General features: G+C 47.9%; 1 long non-coding RNA gene and 1 pseudogene across 1 annotated transcript; both read right to left on the bottom strand.

Moving 5' to 3' along the window:
* Positions 1-1,561: 1,561 nt before the first annotated feature.
* On the bottom strand, positions 1,562-1,814 carry LOC120859319. The gene is made up of 2 exons (XR_005720053.1): positions 1,714-1,814; positions 1,562-1,631 (listed from the first exon to the last, which is right to left on the bottom strand). It is a non-coding gene; the product is annotated as an uncharacterized LOC120859319 (long non-coding RNA).
* Positions 1,815-3,916: 2,102 nt separating this feature from the next.
* Positions 3,917-5,532, bottom strand: LOC120859320 (annotated as a pseudogene).
* Positions 5,533-10,462: the final 4,930 nt, after the last annotated feature.

A 10,462-nucleotide genomic window follows, 5' to 3' on the forward strand; every position in this document is an offset into this window, starting at 1 on the left:
GCCTGACACCAGAGTTGATACAGGGCCACTATCCCCTGCTCACACCTGTGACTTCATGCAGTGTCCCCTACGGCTCCTTGAACCAAGGAAGCCAGTCTACAGCAGAGGGGGTGGATTAGCCCATAACAGCCAGACCCACACTCCTATCACAGTCCCACCACCAGAAGCTACAAGGCAGGACGGGATACGTTTCTGGTTCATAAACAGACAACTGAGGCAGCTCTTGGATGATTCTCTACAGGATGGGTCACTCATTACTGGGGTCAGAAACCAGGACAGTGGACAAGTCTGGTTCTCAGTTGATGTACACATTATATTTGGGTCCTGCTGCTCCACAAACGCGGAAGCTCCTTTTGCACCAGATGCAGATACCAAATTGCCTAAAGATGCCTCGAGATTCACTTTCTTCTGTAGAAGAAAAACCTGTCAACTCCTGCCTTAATCCATAACCATTATAGGCTGCTGCTGTCCCAATTCCTAGACTCTATGAATGTGGGAGCAAAGGGTAGGCGGGGCACGCCCAGCCTCCACCCCCCCCCCAGCCCTGGGTCACACTCTGGAGAACCCTATTCCCGCCCCTCCTAAGTTAGGTCCTGGGGGCCAGGTCGGGGGGTTTTGCTGGGTGAGTTATCAGACAGAGGGATAAGATGCCAGTTGAGAGAGGGCATGTTTAGACTTTCTTCAAGAGACAGGAAGCTGTTGGAGGCCCTGGGCTTCTTGGGGCCATGGACAAATGGGTAATAAATGGTCTTGTAACCAAAAGGGCCCTAGGGCACCTTAGTGGGAAAGACCACCCACCATGGTCCCTATCTGCCTCTTGTTTGTAGAGAAGATTTAGTCAGCCAGGCCTCCTGTGAGTCTCAAATGGTGGTTTAAGAGTTAAGGATAAGAACTTGTAAAGATGGAGAAAGGAATACTCCTTAGGCTGGGAAACTGGTAACAATTTAGACCGTGACCAACCACATAGCAGCGTCATGAAATTCCCAGTTCCCTGAAAGATAACAAAGAACTGACACAAGCCTCAGTTGCTTCTACAGGAAGCAGACCCCCAGCACATAAAAACGGCTGGCTGCAAGCACGCAGACCCCCAGCTTGGTTGAAACCATAAGCTTGGTGGTGCTCAAACACTCGCCTTGTGCCAACCATCCTGACTGTGCACAAGACAGCCACCTGATGTGCTGATGCGCCCTGCAGCAGCCACCTCTGCCCCCTTTCTAACCTGGAAACTTGGAGGCGGTCTGAGGACATTAGGTCACTATTTTCCCAGGGCTCCTGAACAAACCATCTTGTCCTTTTACACCACTAGTTAACTTCACCAGTGGTAGGATCTGGGTCATAACCAGCTTCAATTAGTAACAGCCTGAGCTGTCTGGGAGGAGCTTTCACTCCAGGGAGGCGCTAATCAGTGCCTAGGCCTTGAGCGCCTTCCTCATGATGCATATGTAATTTTTTTTTTAATAATTGAATTCTTTAATTTTTCAAGTGTTTTAAAAAATCCATTTTATACTTAAGCCAGCCTTGAACATAAACACAAAATCTGTTTACTTTATTTTTTTTTTTTTACGAAACACAACTCGGGCACCCATTCTGTGCATAGCACTGTTCTAGGTGAAGTAAAAGGGATTCTTAACCTTAAACCATGATTGCACCTTCTGGAATTGTATTATCCTCCTTTTCCAGAAAGTAAAAATAAATGAAATCACCATTGTTTACTATTGACCTGCCCCCAATCCACTTCTGGCTCTGAGAACTGCTAGTGCTACTGCTGCTGCTGCTTCTAAGTCGCTTCAGTCGTGTCCGACTCTGTGCGACCCCATAGACGGCAGCCCACCAGGCTCCCCCGTCTCTGGGATTCTCCAGGCAAGAACACTGGAGTGGGTTGCCATGTCCTTCTCCAATGCATGAAAGTGAAAAGTGAAAGTGAAGTCTCCCAGTCGTGTCCGACTCTTAGCGACCCCATGGACTGCAGCCTACCAGGCTCCTCCGTCCATGGGATTTTCCAGGCCAGAGTACTGGAGTGGGGTGCCATATGCTAGGATCTGCCAAATATAAGATGTTTCAGTGAATTCAAACCTGCTTTCCCCAAAGTAAGAAGGCAGAACTCCTCTTTATTAAAAAAAAATTAAAAATGCAATTTTTCATGAAATAGTAGTTTCTGTTTCTATTGAATTCTTCTCTTTTTTTTCCTTCTAGCTTTTAAGTTTTCTTCCTCCAACACTGCCTTTTCCTGTACAAGGCAACAGCATTTTTTCATTTTTCTTTTCCTAAGACAAAGTATTTTATCTTATAGACAAATAATTCCCAAGACTAGTGATAAATATTAAAAAAAAGAAGAAAGAAGAAGAAAGAAACTTAAGGGTTTCCCTGGTGGCTCAGCAGGTAATGAATCCACCTGCAATGCAGGAGACCCCAGCTCAATTCCTGGGTCAGAAAGATCCTTTGGAAAATGGAGAGGCTACCCACTCCAGTATTCTTGAGCTTCCCTAGTGCCTTAGATGGTAAAGAATCCACCTGCAATGTGGAAGACCTGGGTTCGATCCCTGGGTTGGGAAGATCCCCTAGAGAAGGGAAAGGCTACCCATTCCAGTATTCAACCCTGGAGAATTCCACGCACTGTATAGTCCATGGCGTTGCAAATAGTCAGACACAACTGAGCAACTAAGCCCGGCACATTCAAGGGTGAATCAACTACATTACTTTGATGAAGTAAAAACTAAAAAGCACTTGGCACTAAGCTAGTCCAAGTATTTGTGTTTGAACAATTTTTAAAACTATTTATTTTATAACACTGTTTAAAAATTTCTTGGTCAAAAAATTTATACAAACATTTTCAGTTCAACCTAATGAAAGTGATATCTAGAAAATATTCCACATCCCTAAGTCTGTCTTAGAAAGTTCAGATGCTATGGCTTTCCTAAGGCACAGTGTTCTGGAAGACAATGTGCTTCTGCGGAGCTGGGTGATGTATGTGGCTGCCTGGCTCCAAGTGGACCTCAGCAGGCACCTTCCCCCTGACGCTGGGGGACTGTGAGGGGACAGTCAGACACAGGCCCCTAGGGCTGCATGGAACCCTGTGAGACACTGGACCAGCTGCTGGAACTGGGCTTCTCCTCTGAATTTGAGGCCCAGCACAAGCCATCACAGTAAATGGTTCATCAGGACAGTTGATAGGCTGGGGTATTTGATAACCTTCTTTCATATCTCTAAAGAGTCAACAACTGTGTAGGGTGTTTGACCCAGAGCTATGAACTCCTACACTATCACTCTGAAGGCCAACACATCACTAGCACTGGAGAACTAAATTGTTTTTTTTTATTTTTATTTTTTGGATGTATTATGTCTTAGTTGTGGCACTTGGGATCTGTTTGCAGCATGAAGACTCTTAGTTGCAACATGCTGACTTCTTAGTTGTAGCATGCAGGATCCAGTTCCCCGACCAAGGATCGAACCAGGCCCCTTCACTGGGAGTGTGGAAACTTAGCGACTGGATCACCAGGGAAGTCAGGAGACCTCATTCTTAACCAGACGTTCATGAGCCATCCATCGATCCCACGTTTTCATTGTCCCCCACACAGTGAGAGTCCATGGGAAACAAGACTGGAGAGCAGCTATCTGTACTCTTAACCTGAGGCTGTCATCAATGGCAGAGCTCCTAGCTGCCAGGTCTTTGTGGAGGACTTCTCTTCTGACCAGGTAACCCATTCCACAGGCAATCTGACCTTGTGGACCAGGTCCTGTTGGGAAATTGCCTGCGGATTATTGGCCTCTGCTAATTTGTGCTGCAGGCTCCCCTGGTGGCTCAGACAGTAAAGAATCTGCCTGCAGTTCAGGAGACCCAAGTTTGATCCCTGAGTCGGAAAGATCACCTGGAGAAGGGAATGGCCACCCACTCCATTATTCTTGCCTGAAGAATTCCTCAGAGAAAAGAGCTTGGCGGGCTACAGTCCATGGGGTGGCAAGAGTTGGACAGGACTGACTGGCTAATACACACACAGACACACAATTTGCAATGCTGTGAAAACTGTTTACGATTCTCCCAATTCATGTAAGGCAATATCACCAGGGGTTTTCTCTATCTTTTATACACACCAGGGAAATAGGAGGAAGATTTCTGTGATAAAGATCTCATAGCTAGCAACGTTCAGTGAGAATCATTGTCACCTGAATTTCAGAAGCTTCATCTCTGTTTTTACAAATGATTGCTGTTCTTTATCTGGATCTTTTTCATCTACATAAATCCCATGGAAAATATGCCCTAAACTACCTTCTTGGAGTACACCCTCTCCATGGATAGTTATCCTCTCCTTGGATATTTCGATATCCTTCACCTTCCCTCTGGCCTCCAAAAGAGTGGCACTTCTCAAAACACTCCTCTACCCAACCACAAGGTAGGATAACGGGAGGGAAGTACCACTGGTGGGTGTGTCTCCTCTCAGATACTGAGTCATCTGGGACATGGCTGAGACCACCTTTGGGAACTACTGGACACTGATGCTGTCTTCGAGTTCAATTCTTGTCATACTATGAATGTGCAAAACAGCTAATATTATTACTACAAGAAATATAATTGCATGGCAAATCCCTGCACTGATATAAAACACACGGGCAGAAGTAGCTGGAGCTGCATGAACAGGATCATTAATAGTTCTGCTAGTGGCTTTGTCTAAGACCGAAGTTTTTTGTAGCACGTTTTCCTTCCTTTCAAATTTTTGAAGAAGGGAAGTTTTTGAAGAATTTACTGTCAAGTTGAGCTGCATCTAGTATTATAACCTCATCATCTACTTTGCAGAAAAGGAAAGCTAGAGCCGATATAGTGCGGGGAAATCCCCCCACCCCGTGCCCCTTGCACGCCCCACCCCGTGTCCCTTGCACGCCCCACCCCCACCAAGCAGAAATGCTGACCCGGGGCAGGTCCACGAAATTGTCTACTTGGAAACCTGCTTATATTCAACACGGACTCTGCAGGCCAAGTGAAAGCAGGACATCTGTTTCGCTGGGTTAAAGGATAGACGTAGTGCCCAACAAGGCCACTTCTGCACTAAAAAAGTTCTGCATCTAGACCAAGGAGCCGAGGCACCTGGTCCCTGCTCAGGAAGAGACTCGCACCGGCCCCGGGGTCGAGGGTGAGGCCCGGGAGCTGGGGGTGGAGCCCGGGGCCAGGGGTGGAGCCAGAAGCGACCGCTCAGACAGGAGCACTCAAGCACATTTAAGCCGGGAGTGCGCACCCGCCGCCTCCTGGGCACTCGGGTCCGCTCTGCGTTTATAACTTACGGCCGGGAAAGAGCGCTGGTCCCTCAAGGGCCGGGAGATGTAGGGACCAGAAGGGTCTCTGTTGCACAGGTCGGGGCGGGAGGGTGTGCTTTTCGGGGCGGGTCTGGGTCTCTTCGCGGGATGGCCGACTGGTCCCAAACGGCCCGGCTCCAGGGCTCCCACTTCCCAGGGGCGGGCTGGACCCTTGGGGGGTTTTAACCCTATTTCCTGCCGCGTCCCGGCCCCCTCTTCTCCCAGCGTCACTTCCCAAATTCCCGGCATTACTACTTCACCCAAGTCACCCTTGTTCTGGCCCGGAGAGCCGGCAAGAAGCCGGGAGGAGCCTCCGAGGACTAAATGGGCCAGGGAGGAGAAAGAGGTGGGGGCGGCGGCGCCACCCTGTAAAAAGTTTCGCGAAACCCCGCGGACCCCGCCCCCATCCCCTTCCCGGCTCATAACCCATCCAACCTCCTCGCGTTCCCCCCCACGCCCCGCGCAGGGTCATCCCCGAACTCACCGCTGGACGTTACGCTGAACAAGACCATCGAAAGCAAAACGAGACTGGTCTTGGAGCCACCCATCTCTCCCTTTGCCACCTGGATCCCAATTTTTCAGGAGTGCGAGGCTGCCAAGCCAGAACCCGCGATCCTCTCCCGCTAGCCCACAGCTGCACTCTGGACCTCCGCTCCTGCCCCGACTGCCTGGCCCGCGCCTCCGCCGACAGGCCCCGCCCCAGGTTTCCTAAGCAGTAACCACTAGGAACCCCCGCACCGCCGGGGCTGGGCGGGGCTCTCCTAACAGCTCACTCCCTCACTGGCCCGGCTTCCCTGAGTACTCCCTGCCCACTTGCTTACGCGATGCGCCAACTCTCAATGGTGATAGGAGACCGCCTAGTTCTTGTTGCTGAAGCTGATACGCCAATACTTTGGCCACCTGATGCGAAGAACTGACTCATTGGAACAGACCCTGATGCTGGGAAGGATTAAAGACGGTAGGAGAAGGGGACGACAGAGGATGAGATGGTTGGAAGGCATCACCGACTCGATGGACATGAGTTTGAGTAAAATCCGGGAGTTGGTGATGGGTTTGCAGTCCATGGGGTCGCAAACAGTCGGACACGACTGAGCCACTGAACTTAAGGCTCTTGTTTCTCACCTTGTTCCTTATCAGTCTTAAGTCTCTTGTTCCTTATCAGATCGGGGGCACTCAGGCCAGTCATCTGAGTTGGGAGGAGACAAGGAACAAAAGAAAATTCTTGTTCAGGCCACTGGGTCGGGTCAGTCAGCGGACAAGCTTGTCCCTAAGTACCTGAATGGTCAGCGCATCAGTGGCAGTGAGGAAATCCCACCAAAGTCGCCATCTGTTACAGAAAGGGGGACTCCTTGCAGGGTCTGAGAGTGGGCTTTTGTGTAACATTGGGTAATTAATGGTTCCAGGAGACACGCATGCTGACAAGGCAAGAGGCTTTTTTGGGAAGGGGCTACAGGGCGGAGAGCAGCAGGGTAAGGGAACCCAGGAGAACTGCTCTGCCACATGGCTTGTAGTCTCAGGTTCTCTGGTGATGAAGTTAGTTTCTGGGTCATCTCTGGCTAATCATTCTTACTCAGGGTCCTTCCTGGTGTCAGAAATGTGTTCTGGTGAGCTTTATTGATATTTCTGAGAGTTTATTTATATAGTGCTTCAGTTCAGTTCAGTCGCTCGGTCGTGTCCGACTCTTTGTGACCACATGAATTGCAGCACACCAGGCCTCCCTGTCCATCACCAACTCCCAGACTTCACTCAAACTCATGTCCATTGAGTCGGTGATACCATCCAGCCATCTCATCCTCTGTCGTCCCCTTCTCCTCCTGCCCCCAATCCCTCCCAGCATCAGAGTCTTTTCCAATGAATCAACTCTTTGCACGAGGTGGCCAAAGTATTCGAGTTTCAGCTTTAGTATCATTCCTTCCAAAGAACACCCAGGACTGATCTCCTTTAGAATGGACTGGTTGGATCTCCTTGCTGTCCAAGGGACTCTCAAGAGTCAATTCCAACACCATAGTTCAAAAGCATCAATTCTTCAGTGCTCAGCTTTCTTCACAGTCCAACTCTCACGCCCATACATGACCACAGGAAAAACCATAGCCTTGACTAGATGGACCTTTGTTGGCAAAATGATGTCTCTGCTTTTTAATATGCTACCTAGGTTGGTGATAGCTTTCCTTCCAAGGAGTAAGTGTCTTTTAATTTCATGACTGCAATCACCATCTGCAGTGATTTTCGAGCCCCCCAAAATAAAGTCTGACACTGTTTCCACTGTTTCCCCATCTATTTCCCATGAATTAATGGGACCAGATGCCATGATCTTAGTTTTCTGAATGTTGAGCTTTAAGCCAACTTTTTCACTCTCTTCTTTGACTTTCATCAAGAGGCTTTTTAGAGGAGAAGGGGATGACAGAGGATGAGATGGCGGGATGGCATCACTGACTTGATGGACGTGAGTCTGAGTGAACTCCGGGAGTTGGTGATGGACAGGGAGGCCTGGCATGCTGCGATTCATGGGGTCGCAAAGAGTCGGACACGACTGAGCGACTGAACTGAACTGAACTCACTTTCTGCAATAAGGGTGGTGTCATCTGCATATCTGAGGTTATTGATATTTCTCCCGGCAATCTTGATTCCAGCTTGTGCTTCTTCCAGTCCAGCGTTTCCCATGATATACTCTGCATATAGGTTAAATAAGCAGGGTGGCAATATACAGCCTTGAAGTCCTCCTTTTCCTACATAGTGCCTACTTTCCCTTAACCCAATTAAATCCAGCTCAGTTACAATTTCATTTCCAAGTAAAGACAGAAACAGAAATCTCCTTGTTTTACTGCTTTGGTTTTAAAAATGCTTTTTTCCCCCCTCACTCTGAGGGACCACAGATGGATCAGGTGGTTCCTGAGAACCCAGGTGAAAGACTTACATTTTTGGAAGGGAGAAATGCAAGCTCCCTTTTTTGTTTGTTTTGTTTCTAAAGCCTTCCAAAATGATTGTGAACAGTGACTGCAGCCATGAAATTAAAAGATGCTTGCTCCTTAGAAGAAAAGCTATGACAAACCTAGACAGCATACTAAAAAGCAGAGACATCACTTTCACAACAAAGGTCCCGATAGTCAAAGCTATGGTTTTTTCAGTAGTCATGTATGGATGTGAGAGTTGGACCATAAGAAGCCTGAGAATTGAAGAATTGATGCTTTTGAGCTGTGGTGTTGGGAAATACTCTTGAGAGTCCCCTGGACAGCAAGGAAATCAAACCAGTCAATCCTGAAGGTAATCAGTCCTGAATATTCATTGGAAGGACTGATGCTGAAGTTGAAGCTCCAATACTTTGGCCACTTGATGTGAAAAGCTGACTCATTGGAAAAAACCTGGGAAAGACTGAAGGCAGGAGGAAAAGGGGATGACAGGGGACGAGATGGTTGGATGGCATCACTGACTCAGTGGACATGAGTGTGAGCAAGCTCCAGGAGATGGTGAAGGACAAGGAAGCCTGGTTTGCTGCAGTCCATGGGGTTGCAAAGTCACACATGACTGAGTGACTAAACAACAAATAATCCATGCCCACAATTGTAGCAGAGCTTTGCAGGAGCAATTGGACAGAGAAAAGTACATAAAACAAAGATGCTTTTAAATTCACTGACTGAGAGAACCTACCAATGACAGAAAAGTAACAAACAAGAAACAAAGAGAGGGTCTTACCGGGAAGTGGCCTCTGGGGCACTTTGTCCAGCCCAGCCCAACTCTTCTCTCACCTGGCCCTTCTGCAAGGGGGCCAGTGGGAACCTCAAGCCTGAGGTGGGAACACAAAGCAAACAAGTGGTGGTGAAAAAGGTGACCCAGCAGGGAGTCTCTTGGATGCAAAAAGGACAGGAGTGTAGGTATGAGGACCAAGGGAGAGTGAAAGGGAGGAGGGACAGGAAAGACTGAAAAACGGAAAGAGTGCCATTGCCTTTTCAGCCCCTGCACCTGCGGGTGTCTATTTATTCAGGCACCAATCTGCAGGCTTCCAGAAAGGGCCAGTGAGGGAGGGAGCACCCTGTCCACTGCCCACTGGGGTGATCAAGCCCAGGAACCAGCCCCTTGTACATCGGCTGTGGGCCTGCAGCCCAGAGGTGGGATTCTCACCCACGCTTAAACCAGCATATAGGAGGAGGCCTATGGGTCTTTTTCTCCCAACCTCACCCTCGCTGTGTTTTGCCTTCACACATGCTCACTCTCTTTCCTATAATTTCACCATCAGTCCTCAGCCCAGACCTGGACAGCCATGGTGTGAGGTTCAAGGCCAGGTGGATGAAGAGGTTTTTCTCTCCTATGACTGTGGTCTTGCTAACATCACGTTCATGAGTCTTCTGGGAGAATTCTGGAGCTGAGGTCCCTATCGTTTTCTGAGAATTAGAGGGCAGCCTGGTTGATATATCCCCTAAAAATGTATTGGAGATGATCATTCTGAACAGGGCTAACTACAACAACAACAACCAAAAGGGACGGTAATGACAGGCTGTCTTGATTCCTGATGTCTATTTTTATCTTCTGTTCTTTCTTCATTTCCATCCATGGACCAGAGCTCTTCAATTTGTACTATTAATGCAGTTGGGGAGGCTCCCTTTAGTGATCATTTATCTCTTACTGAGATAAAAGGTAAATATAAAATATAGTTATAATATCTATATTATAAATATATATATATAAATGGTGGATCGGGGGGCTTCCCTGGTGGTCCAGTGGTAAAGACTCCATGCCTAGACTCTAGGGGGGGGGGTTTGATCTCTGGTTAAGGAACAAGACCCTACATGCCTCATGGCACAGCCAGAAAATAAAAATGATGCATCTTAATTTCTCTCCGGGGAAACTAAATTTTAAACCTTAACCTTTAAATATTAAAACTAAAAAATTAATACAGTCCATTAAAGAAAATTCAGCAGTATTCATTAAATTAGAAGTTCAAGGTGACATGGGGAAACAGAGTACAGATTCAAAGGCAGAAAAGACCATTCGTTACTGAAATACACGATGAAGTGTTTGAGGCAAATGTTGTATTGTCTTCAAGTTTGAAATGCATCAAAAAATAAGATACATTGATCTTATGAAGATACAAACCCCCCAGCACCATGATCTTGGACTTCCTCCCTACAGAACTGTACAAAAACCCGTGTTTGTTGTGTAAGCCATCCAGTCTGTGGTCCTCTGT

The sequence above is a fragment of the Oryx dammah genome, unplaced genomic scaffold, assembly GCF_014754425.2.
Source record: "Oryx dammah isolate SB20612 unplaced genomic scaffold, SCBI_Odam_1.1 HiC_scaffold_556, whole genome shotgun sequence".
Classification (NCBI taxonomy): domain Eukaryota; kingdom Metazoa; phylum Chordata; class Mammalia; order Artiodactyla; family Bovidae; genus Oryx; species Oryx dammah.